Here is a 26,331-nt window from a genome sequence, read left to right as displayed (position 1 = left end):
TTTAGCAAAGCTTTTGGGTGATTTAGATTGGTGACTCCATCCCAGGAACCCTCTAAAGAAGGATCCAAGACAAAATGAAAGTCACCTTCAATGATAAGGTCCTACAGAAAATGTTTTAGTTTAAGTACTGACATCATGTCTTAATTAGGTCACAATTAGGGAGACAGAAGTTTGCCAAAGTCAAAATGTTGGAATAGATGGAGATCTTAAACACATACCTCCTCTCAGTGTCAGACAGTGTTTCTACAATGGTATGCGGCAGTGATCTGTGTCGGCCTATACTCCGCACCTTAGACTTCAAAACAGCATTTGTACTGTGACGCCAAGATGAATAATATCTGTTAGTAATCTGAGGTACAGTATATGATCGCCTCTAAAGTGGGTCTCCTGAAGAAGGAGAAAATGAACTTGTTGTTTATTCATATGATAAAACACTTGAGCTCCTTTCTCTCGAACATTAAGTCCTCTGACATTCAATAAACGAGTTTTGAGTTGTGTCATATTATATGAAAAAAAAGGAGGAGGAGAGAAAGATTAAGAGCAAAGAGGAGGTATAGATGGTAGATAGTAATGTCTACCTCTCAGTGGCCAAGAGGTATAGATTATGAATATATCAAACACTAGGAAATTACGAAACAAGCAGATCCCAATGCAAGTCCTTAACTGGGGGTTGTCTTTACAGGTGTAAGTCAAACCTTTAGTTCTAGGGTTCCTATTAGGGGGAACCATAGAATATATAGCGAGCAAAGTAATACAGCCTGATATTACAGTAATATAATGTGAACTCAAATTAAATGCCGTTATAAGATATTGTAAAGATCTGTGGTTGTGGGTTGTAAGTAATCACCTAGGCAGATTAACAATGCAACAATATTTTATTGATCACAGCCATGGTAATAAGCAATTCCAGGTAAATGGCCAAAAAACAGTTCTCTCAGTCCTCAAATTCCCAATCTGGGTTCAGTAGTTCCACTGGCTTTGTATAAGGCCATACTCACTGTCTCCATCCTCTTCCTCCAATCCTTTCACCCAACTCTCCTAAAACATGTCTGTCCTTTCTTCCACTGGGCTCAGTCCCCTCCCAGGTCAGAAGTGATCACACCCTCCCCCTTAAACATTCATTCTTCGCTAAACAATGAAGAATATTCTAGAAGCCTTCATCTGAGACTGCATGTAAGACCCCCTGTGGGGATGGCTCCACTGTGTCTACAATCTACACACACATAACGAGATTATTGGCTATTGGAACAATGGTTAGATACTCCTGAGATACAGATTAGTGGAATGCTGGACATTTTACAAGTGAATCTAGTGCACATACTGACAAGTCAGCAGAACTATATAAAACATAACAAGTAAATCACTAATAAAACAAAATAATAATATTAACAAAAATGGTGGTCCGTTGCTGGAAAAGTATCATAGTCTTTAGAAAATGGGCAGCTCCTCACAGATATGAACTGAGACGTTCTGTATAGTGGAAGAGTGGCACCTAAAACTCTATTTAGATATATCTTATTATATTCTGAAAGAAATAAGTACGCATCTGCAAACTGTCTCTCTCATCAGGGAAAAGAAGATTCATTTCAGGAGCTCATATGATTGGCAGGTTCCTTTTCCGTCTGGGTGCATCACCATCAAATTCCTGATCCATTGAAAGCCTTCTGTGATGTGCCGAAACTCTGTGGCAATGGTGGAGAAGGTGGCCAATCAGATATATGGATTCTGGGAATGTCCAGGACATCACAGAATGGTCTCATGGCGCTTTGATCTTTCAAAGTATACAATGTTCCATTTTTTTCGGACTTGCAGCTGGAAAGGGTACCACAGGAGTACATAAGACCATTTACCTAGAGAGTATCAAGTAGTGGTGTCAATACCCTTCTTTGAGCAAGTGCCATTCAGGATAGATCTGTGAGCAATTGTATGCGCTTTCCATTGAAATCACCAGGACCCAAATCCCCTGCTTTCCTCACAACGGCCTCTTTTACATTGGAAAAATGTATGTGACCGATAATGTCCCTTGGACACTCAGGATCTGGGCCATGATTGCCTAATGTACGGTGCGCCCTGTCGATCTCCAGCTCCTTATCAATAGGGTCACCAAGGATATAATTGAACAATGTCCACAGTGTTGGCATAATAGCTTGTGCATTGATGATTTCAGGATATTATTGTGATTTTCTTGGTCATCAATGATATTAAACAGACTGTTTATTTGCTGGCTGTGAAGATCCAGTGTTTGTTTCTGAGCATTTTGATGGCCACAACTTGTATGACATCATCCTCTTATCTCTGTACCTTGTCAGTAAGCTGTGATAGGCTAGAAGTGAGGGGACGTATTTCAGTTTTGCACGTGGTCTTCAGCCTTTGTATATATTGCTCTATCTCTTGTTTAGTAGGGATAGACGCAATATGAAATACAAATCAATTATGGCTTTCCCCATATTAAAATCCCCTGTGGCTGGGGCAGTATATTTCCCTGTGCAGCAAGCACTGCTCAGTATGTGGGCTTTGGTGAGAATACAGGGAGATTTGTGGAGATGTTTTCTTGTGAGGCCTACATTAAGAGAGAAGTTGGTGCAGGGCTTACAGGCTTGAGCGGTCTGGCATCATGAGGGTTAATACTGCTTCTTTTTCCAAGCTGAGATGAGGCAGTAATGGCTCCAGAGCAGGATGATAAGACTTTCGATAAGAAACACTGCATATCAGACATGCTGACGGAGGTGGAGGACCTCAGATTAACCTCAGATCTCTTGTCTTTCTTTCTAATATCGGACGTCATGTTTAAGGCCAGAAATTGCTTATAATTCCCCCAGGAACCCGGTCTGAAGAGAGTGCTCTCATTGCTATGTCCAGGCCATGTCTTTCCTGTTGATTTTCAATACGTCCGAAGGCGACGTTGATTGGGAGCAGGACTGTGTGATGTAATAACCTTATGTGAGCCCCAGAAATGCAAGTTGTGACACCAATGGAACGGCGCCACAACGGGAGGTGCGTATGAGTGTTTTTATTTTAAAAAGGCCAAACATGAGGAATGAGAAGGCGTTGTACTAATAGAAGTGGAAAACCCCTTTAAGAAGATACAATTTTTCGGTTAGAATTGAAATGGGCTTCTCCCCTGTGTGACTTCTCTGAAGTTTATTAAGAGTTGATTTCTGTGTAAAACATTTCCCACATTAAGAACATGAAAATGGCTTCTCACCCGTGTGAGTACTTTGGTGACTAAGAAGTGAGGATTTCTTCACAAAACATTTTCCACATTCTGAACAGGAAAAAGGCTTCTCCCCTGTGTGGGTTCTCTGGTGTATAACAACATCTGATTTCTGGTTAAAACATTTCCCACATTCTGAACAGGAAAAAGGCTTCTCCCCTGTGTGAGTTCTCTGGTGCTTAACCAGATTTGATTTCTGGTTAAAACATTTTCCACATTCTGAACAGGAAAAAGGCTTCTCCACTGTGTGGGTTCTCTGGTGATTGACCAAATCTGATTTCTGGTTAAAACATTTTCCACAATCTGAACATGAAAAAGGCTTCTCCCCTGTGTGGGTTCTCTGGTGGCTATGAAGAATCTCTTTACGGTTAAAACATTTCCCACATTCTGAACAGGAAAAAGGTTTCTCCCCTGTGTGAGTTCTCCGGTGGCTATCAAGAATCTCTGTACGGTTAAAACATTTCCCACATTCTGAACAGGAAAAAGGTTTCTCCCCTGTGTGAGTTCTCTGGTGCTTAAGCAAACCTGATTTCTGGTTAAAACATTTTCCACATTCTAAACAGGAAAAAGGCTTCTCCCCTGTGTGAGTTCTCCGGTGGCTATCAAGAATCTCTTTACGGTTAAAACATTTCCCACATTCTGAACAGGAAAAAGGCTTCTCCCCTGTGTGAGTTCTCTGGTGCTTAAGCAAATCTGATTTCTGGTTAAAACATTTTCACATTCTAAACAGGAAAAAGGCTTCTCCCCTGTGTGGGTTCTCTGGTGGCCATCAAGAATTGCTTTACGGTTAAAACATTTCCCACATTCTGAACAGGAAAAAGGCTTCTCCCCTGTGTGAGTTTTCTGGTGCTTAAGCAAATCTGATTTCTGGTTAAAACATTTCCCACATTCTGAACAGGAAAAAGGCCTCTCCCCTGTGTGAGTTCTCTGGTGATAGACCAAATCTAATTTCTGGTTAAAACATTTCCCACATTCTGAACAGGAAAAAGGCTTCTCCCCTGTGTGAGTTCTCTGGTGACTGACCAAATTTGATTTCTGGTTAAAACATTTCCCACATTCTGAACAGGAAAAAGGTTTCACTCCTGTATGAGTTCTCTGATGTATATTAAGATATGATTTCTGTACAAAACATTTCCCACAATCTGAACCTGAAAAAGGCTTCTCCACTGTGTGGGTTCTCTGGTGCTTAAGAAAACTAGATTTCTGGTTAAAACATTTTCCACATTCTGAACAAGAAAATGGCTTCTCTCCTGTGTGGGTTTTCTGGTGGTTATCAAGATGCGCTTTCTGGTTAAAACATTTCCCACATTCTGAGCATGAAAAAGGCTTCTCCCCTGTGTGAGTTCTCTGATGTCTGATAAACCTTGATTTCTCTGTAAAACATTTTCCACATTCTGAACAAGAAAATGGCTTCTCCCTTGTGTGAGTTCTCTGGTGATTAACAAGATTTGATTTATGATTAAAACATTTCCCAGACTTGAAACAAAAAAATCTTTTCTCCGCTGTGTGAATATTTTGATGTTTAAGAAAACTATTTCCATATTCTGAACGTGAAAATGGCTTCTTTGAATTAGGAGTAGTTTGTTTTTTAATGCTTATTTTGTGACTTTGATTTTCCTTAGTAGTCGGTAATGAATCAGAAGACAGGACCTGTTTCAAAGGATCAGGTGAAAGATCTTTCCTGTGAAGGGATGATGGTAGATCTGGAGTAATGGCATTCACTTCAATTGTATCCTCTGGGATCTCAAGATCGTCTGATTTAAAAATTGAAGATGTCAGCTGTCCCTCTGATCTCCTGGTACAGTCATCTGCCAAGAATAAAACCAATAATTATTTTTGAATAAAATATTCTTGAATTATATATTTTTTAACATTTCTACTTAAACTGTAAAATAGCAACTCATGTAAAAAAAATATTGAATTATTCACCAAGAAAATTACAGTTCACAGTGTAATAGAAAACTTCATAGCAAGACCAAGTAGAGCGTGATGTTCAACTGTTTGTTCATTCAGTCTCCCAAATCTGGAATAAAAAGCCAAACAATGTTATATAGGTGTAACACCAGCTGTCTGCGGACTCCTCCCTTCTGGCGCTTTGCCTCCCGGTATAGTAGTCCATTTCTTACTACTAGAAACTCTAGCTGCAGAGTCAGCAGGACATACTCCTCTGTTCTTAATGCATACTTTTCGCGCCTCCAGCCCCTCTTAACCCACCATTGGACTACCCCCACCGACCGATCCTCCTGCTGCGCCTTTCTGACTTGATTACGAGTCAGTTGAGGGAGAGAGTCAGGGGTTACATTTGTCACTCGGCAGTACAACAACGGGAGCGCTTCACTGGATACTCCTAAGAATTTAGCACTGCACTGCATAGGGAGGGCATTAGTTTGATGTCTATGGCACAGAGTCTTCACCTCAGGGGCAGGGACCTCTATCCATCCTCCTTCTTCTTCCTCAGCGTGTCATGCAGCGTGTCCACTACAGCCCATTTCAAAGCCAGAAACTCCAGTTAGTGAGCTGAGTAGTTGCGTTCACTGGGAGTCAATCCTCTACTAATGTAGTAAACGGGAAGCAGACAGCCATCAAGGTCCTGATAGAGAATCCGTCCTAGTCCGTCGAGAGAAGCATCTACATACACATATGGTTTACTGGGGTCTGCATAGGCCAACACTGGAGTTTGGGTCAAACATGACTTCAGTTTCTCGAATGCAGGTGTCCATCTTTTCCCAAAAAGTTCATTAACTCGTAAATAGACTCTCTTTCCTGACCTTGAGGGGTGGGCTGTCCTCCCGGAAGGGGGATACCCCTTGGTAAGAGCAGTTAACGGCTTCGCAATCCGAGAGTACTGGGGTACAAATCTTCGGTAATATCCACAAAATCCTTAGGCCAGTTTACAATAGCCTCCACTTTGGTGGGGTCGGTGGAAATTCCTTCTCTGCTGACTATGTGCCCCACATATTTCACAGTCGTCTGGCAAATCCGGCACTTGTCAAGGGATAACTTCAACCCAGCCTCCTTCAACCGATCCAGCACCTTGAACAACCACTGGTTGTGTTCTTCCAGAGTCTTCCCAAAAACAATAAGATCATCTAGATAAACCAGGACCTCACGTAAGTGCATGTCCCACACTACTTTGTCCATACATCTCTGAAAAGTGGCTGGAGCACCTGTCAGTCCTTGAGGCAGTCTCTGAAACTCAAAGAACCCAATGGGGCAGATAAAAGCGGTCTTCTCTTGATCTTCTTTTGACAAGGGTATCTGATAGTAGCCACTCAGGAGATCTAACACAGAAAACCATTGGCTCCCTTGCAGGCAATCCAAAGCTTCATCGACTCGGGGCACAGTGTACTGGTCAGGGACCGTACGTTTCTTCAAGGTACAATAATCCACACACATCCTGACTAACACCAAATTTACATGCACACTAGGCCACCCATGATACTGACCTATCATACAATGGGACATACCACTGAGGTCCCCAGGCTGATACGCCCTAATTCAAATTGTTTGGCCTTATTTCCCGGTATCTCCCATGTGTCCAGGTGGTGGTTTGTGTGCATGTAAATTTGGTGTTAGTCAGGATGCCTTAACCCCCATTCATGTTTCAGGTGGTGAGTCCTCATGTCGTGATGGGACACTTTCAATGACTCACCAGGGGGATTATGTAACACCTGCAGAGGGAATTTTCAGGGCAGCTACCGGTATACTGGAGCTTACAGACACTAAGAAGAGCTTTGCAGCTGCGGTTAAACAGGGACCTACAGACATTAACCGTTTTTCCCCTGAGCTGGAGTGGACTACAATTCCCAGGGACCCTTGTTTCAGTCAGATGACACAGCCTGGGAGGATAGAAGGAGAGAGAGTGGATTGGATGAGGAGGGACTTGGGGGAGGGAGCTGGGCAGGAAGTGAAAGTTCAGAGAAAAAAAAAAGAGCATGGCAGCTTGCTGTGAGGGACGGAGCAGTGTGGATCTGCATTCCTCTACGCTGCCAAGTGTGGCGGCCCCCTCTGAGATACCCGCGCTGCTGGAGAGAGCGCGGTCTTGTCACCCTCTGAAGCAAGTTACATCAAGGACTCGGAGAGTTCTACCAGCACTCCCACCGTATAAAGTCCTGAATACTGTCGCCCCCAGCTGGTGTCCAGAGAACCATCCGACCGTTTGAGACACACAGTGAGTGCCCTTCTGAGACTTGTGGTTCTACCAGCACTATTTACAGTGAGTACACTGCAACCCAGACTATTGACATTAATATTCATCTAAGTGCACCAACGGTTCTCATTTGCACGCCAACATCCGCGGCAACTGGGCCCCAACATTTGGACTGACTTAAAACAAAAAGGGAAAGCCTGCTACATTATATTTGCAGGGTCGGAGTAGAAGTAGATATATGACTTTTATAGAGCACTGTTACTTGTATTGTATTCCTTTAAACCCACCTCAATTCTGCTGTATAGCAATAAACCTGTTAAACGGTTTTACTCCTGTTCCCTGTCAGTGTGTACTGAGCAGTGGCAGGGGCTTCCCGAATCAGCCCCTGGCAGAAGATAACAGTCTTTCGGCAGTCCCAGAGAGAGAGCTAGAATCAAGATTCTGGTGGAGGCACTGCGCCCTAGAGAGGTGAGACCCCCCATAACACCCAGTGTACCGTGGTAGCCCTAAAGGGGTGTTACATAGGCAAAAATAATACCAATAAAAACTTCTACTCATCTCACAAAAAACAAGTCCCCACTCAGGTCCATCATTTGTCAGTGGAAAAACAGAGATTTTCACATTATTAGTGGCTTAAAGGCTCTGGAAAAGCAACTTTGTTTCTAAAAACCAATCCAGCAATATTCGTTCTCTCAAAGTGAAATCTCCCCCTCTCTTCTGAGCCTTGCAGTGCGCCCAAACCACATTTATCATCCATGTATTTGGCATTACTATAGTGAGAAGAACCCACTTCATTTACAGTGTGTGTGTCTCCTGGAGCACAATCTGGGCACTACGTGTTGGGCAATAAAATGGCATATTTGTAATTTTCACTTTGAAACATCTACTGTGTGCTAATTTTCGGAAAGTGACTGTGGAGTCAAAGTAGTGACAACTTCTAAAGATTAATTAATTGAGGGTCATAATTTCAAAATGGAGTCAATATATGGGAATTTCTACTGGTCTGATTTGCTGACATTTTGTATGGTGTGGTGTGTCCCATATCCTCTGGGACCTGCTCCTGCGACGTCTGCTTCAGTCACCAGGTGCTGTCCTATTTATTCTGCAGGCGGCGCTGGTTATTGAGAAGACGTCGGGACCAAAAGTTCTGGGCGGCGCAGGCTCTGTCCAGCCACTTAGATTAGTTTGCATGGAACCAGTAGTACCATCCAGTCTGGCAGTATGGGTGTGTGTGCTGTCCAGCTGCAGTAACCTGCTCCCTACTTCTGGCAATTGGAAAGCACCGCACCCTACTAAAGCTGGTAGCATATTGCCGGAAGCGGCCAGATCCAGCCGTGTTCTCCTCTGGTTCAGTCCTCTGTGCTCAGCTCCCGGCTTGTGTATTTGTTTTCCATTGTGACCCCGGCCAGTTTACTGACTATTTTTGTGTATTCTGATTTTGTACTTTCTCTGCCCTCCTGGTTATGGCTACCTGACTATTCTTCTTCCCATCTCACTTTACAGAACAACAAGTAACACTATGGCCCAAGCCTAGGGGTCTCTGTGTAAGTCCAGATCCATAAGAAAGGATTAAAGGGTAATGGGCAAAACTGTGACTACAGATAATAACACTGACTGAAACGATCAAGCTGAACAGTCTTCTTCAGAAAAAAAAAACCTTCAGTCTGTAACTGTAACTACTAGGTAGTTAAAGACTCACATAGGTGAGGCAGGCCGATCCGACCCCAAATAAACTATCATACAGAATGAACATGTAAAAAAAAATACAACAATAAAAATATATGTTACATCCCCAACACCAATGTATGTATGAAGGGAGAAATCCAACACTAAACTGGAGTTGCTCTCATTTATGGTGGACCATTGGAGGTATGATGAGTCCTGACCAGAAGAGTAGAGAAAGTATTAGTGCCCCCATTTCAGGAGAGATTGTGCAGGAATCTGAATTCTTTAGGATTGAAAAAATAATGTAATTCATGACGTGGAGTGAATCCATGAAACCAGGGCTCGAGCCATGCCACCACATCTCCTGCAGGCGTGAATAGATGTATATTACAGCCATCAGCCACGCACAGCTTAGAGACATATCATGGCACAGGTGTAATGTTATTTATGTAGTTTTATCCCATTCCTGCTTAAGTTAGTCAGCTTTAAAAGAAATTAAAAAGTCAGAATAAAGGGAAACTCCGTTGTTATTGTACAGAAATTCACACTTGGCCCTCACTGCACATTTAATATTGTCGATAATAAAAGTGAAGTTTGGCCAGAAAGACTGGACCTGGTCTTGTAGGGACCATATGAGAACATTCAGCAGCACAGAAGGGAGAGAAGGTAGATTCATCCAATAAGATATCAGGGATCTAGGAAGCCAACAGCATCATTACCCTCCGCTTTCTGTTACAGGTCCATCAGAATATTTTCCTTCAAGTGATTTTCTCACTTGTCAGCACATTCTACGTAAGCTGTCATTTGGCTTTGTAGTTTACAGATCTGGGCAGGTAACGGTCAGCGTCTACTAATCCCAGGGGGTAGGTGGATCCCCAGGTTGCAAGTTCTCTAGAAAAGGGTTTTCAATGCCCAAATTCATTTGAACAGTTTTGGGTGGAGAAGAATTTTGTGATCTAGAGGCAAAATGGTGATCACACGATTGTGATACAGCCGGACTACACCACCGATAAAGCAGCCACAGCCGGTGACTGAGAAGAATCTGTGACTTCTCTGTATTTAGTGGTTACTACTCACCAGGGTAGTCATATGTAGGAATCTCCTCCTTACACCGCTCATCACCCCTCACATATGTCTCTGTACTATGATTATGGGTCAGATTTTCACCCTGAAACAAACATTGTAAAAGTGACAGACAGAAGGAGAAGTCACATCTATGATCAGCTCTAATCCTGCCATCTCCACCGTTCTCATTACACAAGTATAAAACATAATAATGGTGAATAAAACAAGACTGAGCACAAGACCTTAACAGCCGTCTACACATCATAGGGGAGATCTCATGACACCTTCTCTCCATCTACCTGATGATCCTGAGGAACATTGGGATCTTCTTGTTTACAGTCCTGTGGAAGAAGAGGACGGGGACATCTCTCTGGTGTTGTCCTCTTACTGGATAGATCTGGGGGAAACACATACAGGGACTGAATTCATTCTTTACATACAGATAGTTATAGGCAGTGTGTATTTAATCCTGTCTATTACCTGGTGATGTGAGGGGCTGGGGAACCTCCATCATGATGTTCTTGTACAGATCTTTGTGTCCTTCTAAATACTCCCACTCCTCCATGGAGAAATAGACGGAGACATCCTGACACCTTATAGGAACCTGACACATACAATGATACCGTCATCCCCCCGATCCCTCCATAGCGTTACTGTATAATGTCCCAGCATTCCCAGCAGTGTCACCTCTCCAGTCAGAAGCTCAATCATCTTGTAGGTGAGTTCTAGGATCTTCTGGTCATTGATGTCCTCATGTATCAGGGGGTGAGGTGGAGGCCCTGTGACTGGGCTCAGGGGTCTTCCCCATCCCTCAGACGCAGGGTCCTGACAGCGCTCACTAGAGGTCTTCTTCACTACTGTGTAATCCTGGTTATGGAGAGACACAGTAATAAATCTCACTCCAGACATTTCCAGAGTCCTCACCTCTCCAGTTCTGTCCATCTGTTATTCCCATAGATAAGAATGATGTAATGTGATGTCATCAGAATCTCTCACCTCTCCAGTAAGCCGGAAGAGGATCTCTAGGGTGAGGTGTAATATCCTCTCCACCATCTTGTCTCTGTCCATATCCATCTTTTATGGATCAATAAGGAAAATTCTATTATATAGAAGATCTTCACTGAGAGGATCTGATATTGTAGGGATCTGAATGAGAAGAAGATGAGCAGATGTAACATCATAAAAATCCTGTGTAATAATACAATTACTGGAGATAATAAGGGAAACATATGAGGAGATTTATTATTTTACAGTATTTAGTTTTCTTCTTTCTTCCTCGGAGTCGGAAGCTGAATACATTTCTCATAGACTCATCTTCCATGACGCTAAATCTCGTCTCCTTTACCAACAATCGGCATTAGCAATACTGCAGGAGATATTCATTACACGTGACATGAGAAATAACTACCGTATTTTCCGGAGTATAAGAAGACTGAGTGTATAAGGCGACCCCCAACTTTTCCAGTTAAAATATAGAGTTTGGGATATACTCGATGTATAAGACTACCCCTCTTCTAACGCACATACAATAAAAGTTAAAAAAAAAATCAGATTTGATTTCAATATGGTAATTTTAAAGTGATGAACCTTACCGGCGATTGGCTGGTTGTTGTATACAAAGCCTGCTTGGATTGGTCAGCTCTTCCTGCCTGCCCAGCTCTCCCTGTCTCCAAGACTATCAGAGCGGCAGCACATCCCTCTGGCCCACCTTTGTATCCTATTACCGGTACCTCCTTCTCTGCCTCTCTGATCTCGCTCCTGAGGACTGCAGTGACGAGGTGAGGGGGCGCCTCACCGGGAAGGTGTAAGTGAAGCAAGCTGCAGGCGTCTGGGACGCCCGGGGTATGGAAAGAAGAGAAAGAGCGGTGCTGTGCCCAGAAAAACAGGCCTCTTTCACTCGTCTGGCCCGCCCTTGTATTACCTCCTTCTCCGCCTCTCAGGAGGTACCAGTAATAGGATACAAGGGCAGGCCAGAGGGATGTGCTACCGCTCTGATAGTCTTGGAGACAGGGAAGGCTTATAAATTACCATAAATACCGTATTTTTCGGACTATAAGACGCACCGGACCATAAGACGCACCTAGGTTTTAGAGTAGGAAAATAGAAAAAAAAATTTAAGCATAAAATGTGTTCACGATGCACTTTTAAGGGGGAGGGGGTCTTCTACTGACACTGGTATAGGGGTAATGTCCCCCAATTCTGACAATATCCCCCATCCTGGTATATATGCCCCCCTTCCTTTTATACGTGGCCCCCATTTCCATCCTGATATGCCTGTCATCCCTCCATCCTGGTATGCATGGCACCCCTCATCCCTATCCTGGTATGCATGGCACCCCTCATCCCTATCCTGGTATGCATGGAACCCCTCCATCCTGGTATGCATGGCACCCCTCATCCCTATCCTGGTATGCATGGCACCCCTAATCCCTATCCTGGTATGCATGGCACCCCTCATCCCTGTCCTGGTATGCATGGCACCCTTCATCCCTGTCCTGGTATGCATGGCACCCCTCATCCCTATCCTGGTATGCATGGAACCCCTCCATCCTGGTATGCATGGCACCCCTCATACCTATCCTGGTATGCATGGCACCCCTAATCCCTATCCTGGTATGCATGGCACCCCTCATCCGTGTCCTGGTATGCATGGCACCCCTCATCCGTGTCCTGGTATGCATGGCACAGCAATCCCCATCCTGGTATGCATGGCACCCCTCATCCCTGTCCTGGTATGCATGGCACCCCTCATCCGTGTCCTGGTATGCATGGCACCCCTCATCCCTTCCCTGGTATGCATGGCACACCTCATCCCTATCCTGGTATGCATGGCACCCCTCATCCTTATCCTGGTATGTATGGCCCCTCATCCTTATCCTGGTATGTATGCCCCCCTCATCTTTATCCTGTTATGTATGCCCCCCCTCAGCCTTATCCTGGTATGCATGGTCCCCCTAATCCTCATCATGCTGCACATAAAAAAATAAACACTCCTACTCACCTTTCTTCTCTCCTCCAGCGCTGCGTCCTATCTGCCCGCACTGATCTTGCCTTGTGAGCCGCGCATGGCGTCACTACCATGCGAGGCTCACAAAGGGAGATCAGCTACTGGAAGTCACTGCTCCTCACGCTGGAACTGTGAGTTCATGCTCCTTAATACCCGGCACACAGCGTAGCCGCAGAGCGGCTCCTGCTGCTGCAGGGCGATCACGTGTGCCTGCTATTAAAGGGCATGAATATTCACCCCCCCCCACGGAGAGAGGTTGAATATTTATGCCCTTAAACAGCGGGCACAGGTGATTCCGGCAGCACCAGGCGCCGCTGCTACACTGTGTGCCGCTATTAAGGAGCATGAATATTCAGTGCTCCCCACGCCTCATGGGGGGGGTTTGGTCGACTATATAAAGTATTTGGGGGCCTCCCGACAGATGATGTTAGGGCAGAGAAGGATCTGTCATCCTGAATTTCAGAGGCTAATCCGTTTGTTCTTCCTGTAGATAATCGTCCACTAGAGGAGTCTGGAGGCGACTTTCTCATACAGACCACAGGAAAGCTGGAATATTTGTGTGTATAGGGAGATGGAAGAGATAGCCGTCTGCCAAATGACTGTTCAGCCAACACTTATCTCATGTGTATGGAGCCGTTACGATTACACTAACAGGCAAGGATAATACACCGCACTACAGTAGTACAGTGCATCACCTGAGCAATCAGAGGATTGTATGTTGTATGATCGTGACGCGCCCCCTGTGGTCGTGGGGTACACGGTAGCCGGGCCGGTTCTGTATTGGGGTAGTCACGGTGGCAGTGACCCAGTCCGTGGCCCAGGGAGGTCAAAAAAAGAACAGTGAAAGTCAATTTGGTGAAATAAAGATTTGGGGATAATGTTCGTGACGCCACCCGTGGTATGCGGCTATATGGGGCCCCCGCTGCGGTGCAGATCCACTGGGGCTGTTGGTGACGCAGCAGAGATGGTTTGGCTCTCCACGGGTAGAGCTATGCCCCAGGGCAGTATAAAGGACTTGATGAGGTAGATGTTGTCAGCAGGGACAGTGTAGTGCAGGGCAGGGCAATTAAGTCAAGGACACAGCGGGGTGCAGTCTTCAGGTTTTACTCACAGTTGTTAAGTTCTCCAGGTTACAGTTACCGGTTTGCAACCACCCATGTCGTCCTGTGTCCTCCTGGGAAGTGATTCAGCCAACTCTCAAATATCCTAGGAGCACTTGAACGGGACCCTTTTCGGTGTACCTCTCCAGGCCGTCTCACTACGCTGGCTCTCGCCATCCTGCCCTGTGCCTCAGACACAGTGTCCCGAGCCAGTGGCCGCGGGCCTTGTCAGGCGACGTCTCGTCTGTCCCCTTGGTCCTATATGGCCACCTTTTCAGCGATTATGTGTGGACTGTGGCTACGGCACCTAAAGATATAGCAACCTCCGGTTTGCTAGCTGAGCTTTAAAGTACTCCACTAGTCTGGGGCCAGTCCCCTCCTGCGGCCTTGATCCCTCTATGGTCAGCGTGAATTCGGGCGCACGGGTGGCTTCCCGCACTCGCCGTGCCCCTAGGATCCCTTCTATGTCTGGAGCCTTTCCCACTGCTCCGGTCTTCTCCCCTCACTCTCCTACTGCTGGGCCCACTCCTCACTCTCCACTGAACTCCTGCTCCAAGCACTGGAGCCAGGAAAATGGACCCTTCTAGATGTTTCTACCCTTGCTTTTACTCTTCCTGTCTGAGCTCCCCTGAACTATTTCCTCCACCCACCTCCTCCACTTAGTTCCACCCTCCTGATAGGGATCAGGCCTGTGCTCTCCCTTAGGAGCAATCTTGCCCTTCCCTTATGAAGTAGTGTAGTGTTGGATGTGAGTGGTTGGGTCCCGTGTAGTGCTCCCTCCTTACCTGAGAGTGGGGTACCACACCTCTGGCTGAGATGCAGCACTTCTGTGGCAACTGGACCCGCAGGGCACCACAATCGCACTAATGAGAGTTGTCACTATAGGGAAACCAGACTCACTGCACAATGTTCGTTAAGTCACGTCCATAAGAACTTTCTTATACTCTGTTATCCTATACACATTCTATACACAGTGACGTAGACAGAAATCACAGTGACGTAGCAATAGCTGAAATTGAGCCCGCCGAAGGGAAAAATATTATATATATATATATATATATATATATATATATATATATATATATATATATATATATATATATATATATATATATATATATATATATATATATATATACACACACACACACACACTAGATAGTGGCCCGATTCTAACGCATCGGGTATTCTAGAATATGTATGCGGCCGACCGGGCGCGACTAATCAGCGAAGCAGTGTTTAAATGGGTTGTGCACTACTTTAAATTAACCCACCAATGTATCCCCCCGGGGCCCCTAATGAATTTTGTAATTACGTCATGTTGTCAATACTGCTTGTGACAACATCGCTGACCACGCACAGCCAGCACATAATTCCCCCGGCCGCAGCCGGCTCTTGCTTCCGCTTACATCACGACTATTTGCGGCTGCAGCCAGGGGTCTCCTGTTCGCAGGCTGCGACCAATCAGCGAATCGTGTTAGTGAGGACCGAGGAGCGGCACTGCCGGTCATCTCCCGGCAGCATCGCCGCTGACCTCCATGCGGCTACCATCGGGAGATCAGCGGCTAGGGCTGCTGATCTCCCGACGGCAAGTGTGAAGGGAGGACCGGGGAGCGAGGCCGCCGATCGGGGTACTTCTGCTGCAAGCAGCCGGGAGATGACCGGCTAGCACCGGTCATCTCCCGGCTGTGTCGCCGCTGATCTCTCGACGGTGGCCTGCGTGTTTCAAATCTGGCGCCACTTCGTGGCCGGGCTGTGCCAGTCGCTGAATCAGAGAAGCGGTGTTTTAAATTTCGCGCCAATATCGCTGATTGGTCGCGGCCGGGCAGGTGCGACCAATCAGTGAAGCGTGTTTCAAATCCAGCGCCAATTCGCGGCCGGACTGCGCTCGTTGCTGATTGATGGCGCGACCAATCAGTGAACCGTGTTAGTGAGGACCAGGGAGCGGCCCTGCCTGTGCGGGTACTTCCGCTGCGAGCTAGCGCCGGTCATCTCCCGGCTGCATCGCCGCTGACCTCCATGCGGCTACCGTCGGGAGCTCAGCGGCCAAGTGCGAAGGGAGGACAGGGCTCCATCCATTCTTCCATTGATGCGGTGAAGTAGTCCTGTGCCCTTAGCAGAGAAACACTCCAAAAACATAATGTTTCTACCTCTATGCTTGACAGTGGGGACGGTGTTCTTTGAGCCATTGGCAGCATTTCTCTTCCTCCAAACACGGCGAGTTGAGTTAATGCCAAAGAGCTCAATTTTTGTCTCATCTGACCACAGCACCTTCTCCAAATAACTCACAGAATCATCCAGGTGTTCATTGGCAAACTTCAGATGGGCCTGCACAAGTGTCTTCTTGAGCAGGGGGACCTTGCGGGCACTGCATGATTTTAAACCTTTAAAGGCGCAATGTGTTACCAATGGTTTTCTTGGTGACTGTGGTTCCTGTTGCCTTGAGATCATTAACAAGTTCCCCCGTGTAGTTTTAGGCTGATCTCTCACCTTCCTCATGATCAAGGATAACCCACAAGGTGAGATTTTAAATGGTGCCCAAGATAAATGTCGATTGACAGTCATTTTGTATTTCTTCCATTTTGTTACTATTGCACCAACAGTTGTCTCCTTCTCACCCAGCATCTTGCTTATGGTTTTGTAGCCCATTCCAGCTTAGTGCAGGTCTATGATCTTGTCCCTGAAATCCTTAGAAAGCTCTTTGGTCTTGCCCATATTGTAGAGGCTAGAGTTTGACTGATTAATTGAGTCTGTGGACAGGAGTCTTTTACACTGGTGACTATGTAAGACAGCCAGTGTCAGACTGGGGTGTCTGGGGCCCACAGGGGGAATTGATCCTCGGGGCCCACTCTACAGCTATATGCAAATACCTGTTATCTGTTATCCCTGTTATAGTGGAGCGTCAACTGTAAATAGCAGGCGGCTCCTGCATCTACTGTGCACCACTATAACTAGGATGTACAATTAAGGTAGTTTGTATTAAAGGGGTTGTTTGGTTAAAACAAGTTATCACCGATCCATGGGCTCTATAGGATAAGTGATAACTTATTGATCGTTTGGGTCCGAACATTGGAAAACGCACCTATCGGAAGAATGGGGAAGTTTTATCCCTGTCAGGACACTTATCCCCATTTTAAAATGCAGCAGCAGGTGGGATGTCTGACCGCAGCCTCATTCATTCTCTTTGGGGCTTCCAGATAAAAACAAGAACAGCAACTGAGGGAATGAATGGATCAGTGGTCAAGTCGCACATGAGCTCCACTCTAATGGGAATAAAAAATCCACATTCTACCAATTGGTGCACGTCCCAGTATTCAGACCCCCACCAATCAATACTTTATCACTTATCCTGTGGAGAGGTGATTACTTGTTTTCCCCGGAGAACCCCTGTAAGTGCATCTTGTTCCAAATATTTAATCACTAATGGAAATAAAGAATCTTCTAATTAATATCAGAAAGAACAAATGACCGCCATACCCAACACAACCCACTATACCAACAGCAATAGTACCACATACAAGGGAGAAATACTGCCACACCATGACCAGACCACATATTACCACCACATATTACCACCACCATAGTGACCAAATAATACTATATACAAGGGAGAAATACAGTGACACCCGTGACCAGACCACATATTACCACCACATAGTGACTGAATAATACCACATACAAGGGAGAAATACCACCACACCGTGACCAGACCAGATATTAACAGCATATAGAGTCAAAATAATTCCCCATCATTGCTCTCCCCCACCTCCTCCATCATTGCTCTCCCCCCACCTCCTTCATCATTGCTCTCTCCCACCTTCTCCATCATTTTCATATTGCCATCATCATTGCCATATCTCCCCCCACCTCCTCCATCATTGCCATATCTCCCCCACCTCCTCCATCATCATTGCCATCCCCCCCACATCCTTCATCATTGCCATATCTCCCCCACCTCTTCCATCATCATTGCCATATCTCCCCCCACCTCCTCCATCATAATTGCCATGTCATATCTCGTACAGTTACTACCAGTTTCACGATAGCCCAATTATTATTATTCGCTGCCACCACCGACCAAATTTGAAATATAATACAAGCCTGGTCGGACGCCTGCGTTCAGGTAGTGTATGGCTTCGGGGAAGGGAATGATTACAGAGCAAAAGAAACAGGACTATTAAAAGTTATATTTAATCCAAAAGGGAGATTTTACACAAGGGGACAATACAATACATATGCAGTTACACAAAATAATAAGGATTAAAGAAGAAACTTACTATATGATCGCAGAGACGATTCAATATAGCTGGAGGGGAGACACCCCACTTGAGTCTCCAGAGACCACACACGGTATAGCTGCAGTCCATTTTTCTCCCCGGAGAGGCTCACAGCTCCGGGAAAATAAGCATATAGTTCCATGGCTGACCCTGTCACTAAAAATATGGGCCCCATTATCATAGGACGTATGGAACATTAGTTATTCCATCTTTTATTTCAGCTCCGAAAATCCTGCAGTTTGCAGCTGGGGAATTGTCTTAGTTAACGAGCTGCGTCCTCCTCAGCTAGATGTAAATTGTCGGAGGTCTGTGTCAGAGGAAAACACACTCACATGCTAATTGGGGTTGTAGCACCTTTTTTGTGCCAGCATCTGTCCAAGCCACTTCTGCTGTGGTGATAATTTGCATACAGACAGATGGTAGATTATCAGCTCTTCTCTCCTGACAAATAGTATAGGGGAGAGGTAGAAGAAGGAGGGTCTGGGGGGGGAGGGAATTCTTAATATTTTTCTGACAGGATAAAATACTTATTTCTCACTGCAAAATGCAAATAAATTTATCTAATTTAAACATTGTGATTTTCTTGATTTGTTTGGATATTCTATCTCTCAATGTTAAAATTAATCTGCACTTAAAATTATAGATTGTTCATGTCTTTGTCAATGAGCAAACTTACAAAAACAGCAAGGGATCAAATACTTATTTCTTCACTGTATATTACATATACAGTACAGACCAAAAGTTTGGACACACCTACTCATTTTAAGATTTTTCTGTATTTTCATGACTATGAAAATTGTACATTCACACTGAAGGCATCAAAACTATGAATTAACACATGTGGAATTATATACTTAACAAAAAAGTGTGAAACAACTGAAAATATGTCTTATATTCTAGGTTCTTCAAAGTAGCCACCTTTTGCTTTGATGACTGCTTTGCACACTCTTGGCATTCTCTTGATGAGCTTCAAGAGGTAGTCACTGGAAATGGTTTTCACTTCACAGGTGTGCCCTGTCAGGTTTAATAAGTGGTATTTCTTGCCTTATAAATGGGGTTGGGACCATCAGTTGTGTTGTGCAGAAGTCTGGTGGATACACAGCTGATAGTCCTACTGAATAGACTGTTAGAACATGCATTATGGCAAGAAAAAAGCAGCTAAGTAAAGAAAAACGAGTGGCCATCATTACTTTAATAAATGAAGGTCAGTCAGTCTGAAAAATTGGGCAAACTTTGAAAGTGTCCCCAAGTGCAGCTGCAAAAACCATCAAGCGCTACAAAGAAACTGGCTCACATGAGGACCGCCCCAGGAAAGGAAGACCAAGAGTCACCTCTGCTTCTGAGGATAAGTTTATCCGAGTCACCAGCCTCAGAAATCGCAGGTTAACAGCAGCTCAGATTAGAGACCAGGTCAATGCCACACAGAGTTCTAGCAGCAGACACATCTCTTCAACAACTGTTAAGAGGAGACTTTGTGCAGCAGGCCTTCATGGTAAAATAGCTGCTAGGAAACCACTGCTGAGGACAGGCAACAAGCAGAAGAGACTTGTTTGGGCTAAAGAACACAAGGAATGGACATTAAACCAGTGGTAATCTGTGCTTTGGTTTGATGAGTCCAAATTTGAGATCTTTGATTCCAACCACTGTGTCTTTGTGCGACGCAGAAAAGGTGAACGGATGGACTCTACATGCCTGGTTCCCACCGTGAAGCATGGAGGAGGAGGTGTGATGGTGTGAGGGTGCTTTGCTGGTGACACTGTTGGGGATTTATTCAAAATTGAAGGCATACTGAACCAGCATGGCTACCACAGCATCTTGCAGCGGCATGCTATTCCATCCGGTTTGCGTTTGGTTGGACCATCATTTATTTTTCAACAGGACAATGACCCCAATCACACCTCCAGGCTGTGTAAGGGCTATTTGACCAAGAAGGAGAGTGATGGGGTGCTACGCCAGATGACCTGGCCTCCACAGTCACCAGACCTGAACCCAATCGAGATGGTTTGGGGTGAGCTGGACCGCAGAGTGAAGGCAAAAGGGCCAACAAGTGCTAAACATCTCTGATAACTCCTTCAAGATTGTCGGAAGACCATTTCCGGTGACTACCTCTTGAAGCTCATCAAGAGAATGCCAAGAGTGTGCAAAGCAGTCATCAAAGCAAAAGGTGGCTACTTTGAAGAACCTAGAATATAAGACATATTTTCAGTTGTTTCACATTTTTTTTGTTAAGTATATAATTCCACATGTGTTAATTCATAGCTTTGATGCCTTCAGTGTGAATGTACAATTTTCATAGTCATGAAAATACAGAAAAATATTTAAATGAGAATGTGTGTCCAAACTTTTGGTCTGTACTGTATGTAGTGGATGGGTGGAGGAAGTAGTTAAGGGGAGCACATAGCGGGAAATATAAAAGAGAGTAGCCATCTTAGCGACAGTCAGAGGAGTAGTGAGGAGGAGACAGGGAGCGGAGGCTCTGTATGAGCTCTGCTCCACAGGCAGGCCTAGTCAGGAGGCCTGAGCCTGGGAGAAGGAGAGGGAGCAGGAAGGCTCCAGGAACAAAGAAGGGACCCTAGGGGTACGGGCCATGCAGAAGGCCCCCCGTACGCCCGCTGCTACCAGGAGGTTGAGGGGTCAAGGCCAGAATAGGGAACCGGATCCCTCAACTAGTGGAGAAACATTCAAGGCTCAACTAGAAACCGGCGGTTACAGTGTCTAACATGCTGCAACCATAATCCACACCAGTGGCCCTAAGAAGGTGTCCACATAGGACCAGGGGACGGAACATACGTCGCCCGCTAAGGCCCGAGGGTACCGGATAGAAGCGGCGCTGGGTGTGAGGTACAAGGAAGAGGCCAGAGGAAGGTACACAGAACGGGGTCCTGATAAGTGCTCTGGAGATACCCGAGGGTGGACTGAGCCCCTCACTGAGTACGCACAGCACGACGTGGGAAGTTATGATCTGCAGTGTAACTTGGAGATTGACAACCGTGAGTAAAGACCCTGGGACTGCACCATCTTGTCTCCGTGTTTCTTACCGCGCCAGCACGAACTGCACTGGGACGCCCTGCACAACCACCATCATTCACACGCGCTGCCCTGACGCTACACTCTTCCTGTGGGGAGTCATATTACACTTGCTGCACATTCCACCAGCTTCAGCGGACTGCTCCGCAGCGGCGGTTAACAAATCCACAGGTGGCGCAGTCGGACATTAACACTTATCCATATAAATTACGCCCTGGATTGACCGCCCTGGGTCACGGACCGGGTCACCGCCACAGTGACTACAACCCCCAGCATTTACAAGGCCCGGCTCCGGGTACCCCACGGCCCAGGGGGCGCGTCATTACAAATTCCCTTCTTCGGTGGGAGAGCCACCATCCTCCCCCCTCTGAAGAAGGGAATACCAAAAGGCCAATACATCAGGCTGAGAAGGAATTGTTCGACTGATGGTGAATTTATACAGCAGGCTAAGGAAATGAGAGAGAGGTCTAAACGAAGGGGATACCCTGATTGGGTTTTGAGAAGGGCGCACCAGTTTGCTTTTAAACAAAATAGAGAAAATCTGCTCTCTCCAAGAACAAAAGACGATAATGAAAAAGGAAAAGAACTTATTAGGTTGATTGCGACATACGATAATGGTGCCCCACAAGCAAGGGTCATTATAGAAAAATATTCGGGAATTCTACCATAGACGAGGATTTGAAAAAAGTTGTTGGTACAAAACCACAAATCACGTTTCACAGAAACAAAACGATTGGAGACAGGGTTGTCAAAAGTCATTTTGTGCAATCTAAAAAGGACAAGTCTTGGTTACCAGGGAGACCGAATGGCTGCTACAATTGCAGTGGATGCGTGGCCTGTCCGAATGATAAGACTACAAAAACCTTTATGAGTAACGTTACAGGACTGTCCTTTGATATTAGAAGTTTTATTAATTGTAGAACAACATTTGTGATATATAAAGCAACATGTATTTGCAAAAAGGAGTAAATAGGGAAGACCATACGAGAAATGAGAAGAAGAATAGGAGAGCATCTAAATGATATTGCAATCAATAATGACACGCCCATTGCTAAACATGTAAATTTAGTGCATGGGGGGATCCGAAAGTAATATCATTTACGGGAATTGGTTGCATGAAAATGAATAGTGGGGGGGGACATGGACAGAATCCTACAGCAAAAAGAAGCAAGATGGATTTTCCGGTTGAACACCATGACCCCTAAGTGGCTCAATGAGCAACTTGGCTATAGTTGTTTTATCTGAAAGGAGTATCTCCTGATCCCCACCTTACAAAATCCTCCCCCTCGCTTCCCCCCGTTTGATCATGCTTACGTGAAGCGTCCCATTACATGAGCCTGTCAAAATCAGATTTTTGAGCCTTTAAAATCTTGAGTGCCTTCAAAAGAAGGTGATATTTATATCCTTAAGGATTATATACCCTTAGGAAGAAGGGAAATTTATGGATAGATATATAATATATGACATTGTGGGCAACAGGCTGCTTAAAGAGTGCTTTCAGAATGAAATAGTATATTTAAATTATAAAAAAAAACAACCTGGAGGTCTGAACTGAGACATAAATTGATGTGCATGCAAAATGTAGATGCATGTTCACACAAGGCCATTGAACAGAGAGAAACCAAAGACAAGAAAAAATACCCAAATAACTGAAAGTAAATGTATAGATCGCACAGTGCAAAAATAATAATAAATAATAAAGGGTATTTAGTTAACATAATTTTGATCAAAATAATGTATAAGCTATCCCGAAACTTCACGGCAACCCTTATGGGACAGTCCTAACTCTAGTATTAAAAACCTTACCATTTGTCAAGTGACATACATATGGACATAGGCAGAGAGACTTGATCCCTAGTATAAGCATAAAACCGTGGCAGAATGAGCGCGTCAGCCCAGACAAAGGGCGGCCACACCCTTTTATATGCACTAAAGCATACTGACTGCAAAGAAAAAAAACCTGGAGGTCTGAACTGAGACATAAATTGATGTGCATGCAAAATGTGGATGCATGTTCACACAAGGCCACTGAACAGAGAGAAACCAAAGAAGCAAAAATTATGTTAACTAAATACCCTTTATTATTTATTATTATTTTTGCACTGTGCGATCTATACATTTACTTCCAGTTATTTGGGTATTCTTTGGTATATTTAAATTATGTCGCCTGATGAAGTTTGTATTTAAAGCTGCCAGCCTACCCCAAGTAGGAAGGAGCATCATGTGCGATTTGATTGATGGTCACTATGGCAGTGGTAATCATTGAGAAATAATACGGTATATATGGGGACATGTGACCATATGTGGTCGGCCGTGTGACTGAGGCGTTTCGGGTGCCACGTGACCGGAAGCGTTGTGGAGTCCACGGCCACATGTTGTAACATATGGCTGAGTGTAGGCGGCTGTAAAAATGGGGCTGCATTGCGTGATCGCGGCATGCCGGGCGGCCAGAAATTATGTGATTGGGTATGTCACGTGGGTATGTCACGTGATTGTGACCTGCCGGGCGTCCGGAAATGATGCGGTCGGCGGTGTCACGTCGTCACGGCTTGTCGGGCGGTGGAAATGATGCGATCGAGGGAGACCCAGCCGTGTCATGTGATTGTGAGACTCCGCGCTGCAGAAAATGACATGTTTTGAAAGAGTGGGAATACATATAAGGTGGTCAAAATGGAATGAGTCTGATGAGAGCACTATTATGGGATAATGTATTTGAAAAAGGAATGGGTTTGATAGAGATAAACCCTGGAATTATAGCAACCAAAATATAAGACACATATAAGCCCCGCCCAGGAAGTGACATAGGACTCCCTGGAAAGGAGGGAAAGTAAACCTATTTACATACAGGAAGTGAGTGTGTGGGATTATCTCCTCATACAGTTTTTGGAAAAATAGTGGAGGCAGCGCTCTGCACGACTGTAATGAACACTCACTATTGTGAGCCTCATTGAATTTTTTGTTTTACTCACTTTGACACTTTATTGGCACAGAGTCACCTTCTCTCTTTGCATTAATTGTGCCTTCCACAAAATGCTAAACATACTCCCCTGATGAATTCTCCGTAAGGAGAAAGAAACGTGTCGGGAGGGTTTTTGTGGGATATGTTAGAAGGTACACTTGGGTACTGCCCGTGTCGGGGCGGGAGCTAAACCCAGGGGCATGACAGGGGGGCATCAGTCCTCAGAAAAAGATCAACAGACAGACAGAAATTCCCGGATGGTGCCTAGATGCAAAATGGGTGAGAACCAAACATTTTCTTTCTATATTGCACAATAGCACTTTAGATTATGATTAATGTTATTTAACAGTCAGGACTGGATATATTCATCCGGAGACCGTATCCTGTAAATATCTGTAATGAGTCTTTTTGTGTCCTTAGGTTAATAGGGGTTATGTTGATTCAGTAATGGATATATAGGATATAAAGTTTTATAGGTATAAGTGAAGGTTATGTTATAAGAGAATCCTCTCTGCTGTGAGTTGTCCTTTTGTTTAGGAATTGAAGGACAGGTCCTAATAAAATGTCCCTTTTTCCCAGAAAAAAAAAATACGCCTTTTTTCTTGCGAATCTCCGGGGAAATGTATGATGTAAAGGCACCCCCTAACTGCATGGGTTCTGCTACCTCCCCCAGTACTGGTTCACCTCCAGACCGCTCCCCCGGCAGAGGTCTGTCACATCTGACACACCCGTGACACCATCCCAGCCTTGTGCAGGTTTACAATTTTGTCCCTGGTGTCCTTACACAGCTCTTTGGACTTGCCCATGGTGGAGAGGTTAGAATGTGATTGACTGAGTGTGTGGACAGGTGTCTTTTATACATCTAACAAGGTGCAATTAATACAGGTAATGAGTGCAGAGTAGGAGGCTTCATAAAGAAAGACTAACAGGTTTGTGGGAGCCAGAATTCTTGCGGGTTGGTCGGTGATCAAATACTTATTTCATTCAATAAAATGTCACTTAATTGACGCTGAGAAGGCGTCTGACCCGTCAATTGGTCGTTCGTCTTCTCGCTGTTAAATAGGTTTGGGTTTGTGGGTCCTATTATTCACTCCATTAGATCCCTTTATTCAAGACCCTCGGTGAAGGCGTCTGTTAATGGCACCATGTCTGATGAACAGCCTGTTTGTTAGGCAAATCCCTGCATGTGTCACAGCAGCCCAACCGCCATGACACATGAGCCGCGGCGGCACCAACATAGATGCCGAGCACCGAGCGCGCTCACCGAAGGGTTAACAATCCACGCGCCCTCATCACTAATGAGAACAAGACGTTTCCTCCCTTCCTGTCTCCATAGTTGGGTCGTATGTATCTATCACAGGAAACAGAAACCTTATGATTCTTATAAAGGGGCAACACAAGACCCCAAAAGAGTCTCCGTGCTGAAGGGGTTAATGCCCCCTGCGCCCAGTAATGGGGTCTCCACATACCTCCACCTGCAGAGCCGCCACCACATATATGGCTGCTGTGTGCGCACAGGACCTGTGATGAGGTCACAGGAGGGGAGGAGTCAGGGGTCACATGATCAGGGGCCTCAGTGGATGCAGGACTCTGCTGTGCTGGTTGTCATGGTGCTGGATGAGCTGAAGTTTATGTGTGGGGTCAGGAGGGTTTTACAGTGTGGATGTAGCAGAGCCGCGCGTGTACGAGGTGTACGGAGCGGAGCCGCGCGTGTACGAGGTGTACGGAGCGGAGCCGAGCGTGTACGAGGTGTACGGAGCAGAGCCGAGCGTGTACGAGGTGTACGGAGCGGAGCGGAGCCGAGCGTGTACGAGGTGTACGGAGCGGAGCCGAGCGTGTGCGAGGCGTACGGAGCGGAGCCGCGCGT

The 26,331-nt window shown here is 45.4% G+C and overlaps 1 pseudogene; it reads right to left on the bottom strand.

Annotated features, from left to right (window-relative positions):
* Positions 1 to 164: 164 nt before the first annotated feature.
* On the bottom strand, positions 165 to 26,000 carry LOC141191695 (uncharacterized; annotated as a pseudogene).
* Positions 26,001 to 26,331: the final 331 nt, after the last annotated feature.

Source organism: Phyllobates terribilis, unplaced genomic scaffold, assembly GCF_046119375.1.
Source record: "Phyllobates terribilis strain yellow unplaced genomic scaffold, ASM4611937v1 Scaffold_51__1_contigs__length_9155689, whole genome shotgun sequence".
NCBI lineage: Eukaryota > Metazoa > Chordata > Amphibia > Anura > Dendrobatidae > Phyllobates > Phyllobates terribilis.
Note: the sequence above shows the minus strand (reverse complement) of the source record. Positions and strands in the feature narration are given on the sequence as shown.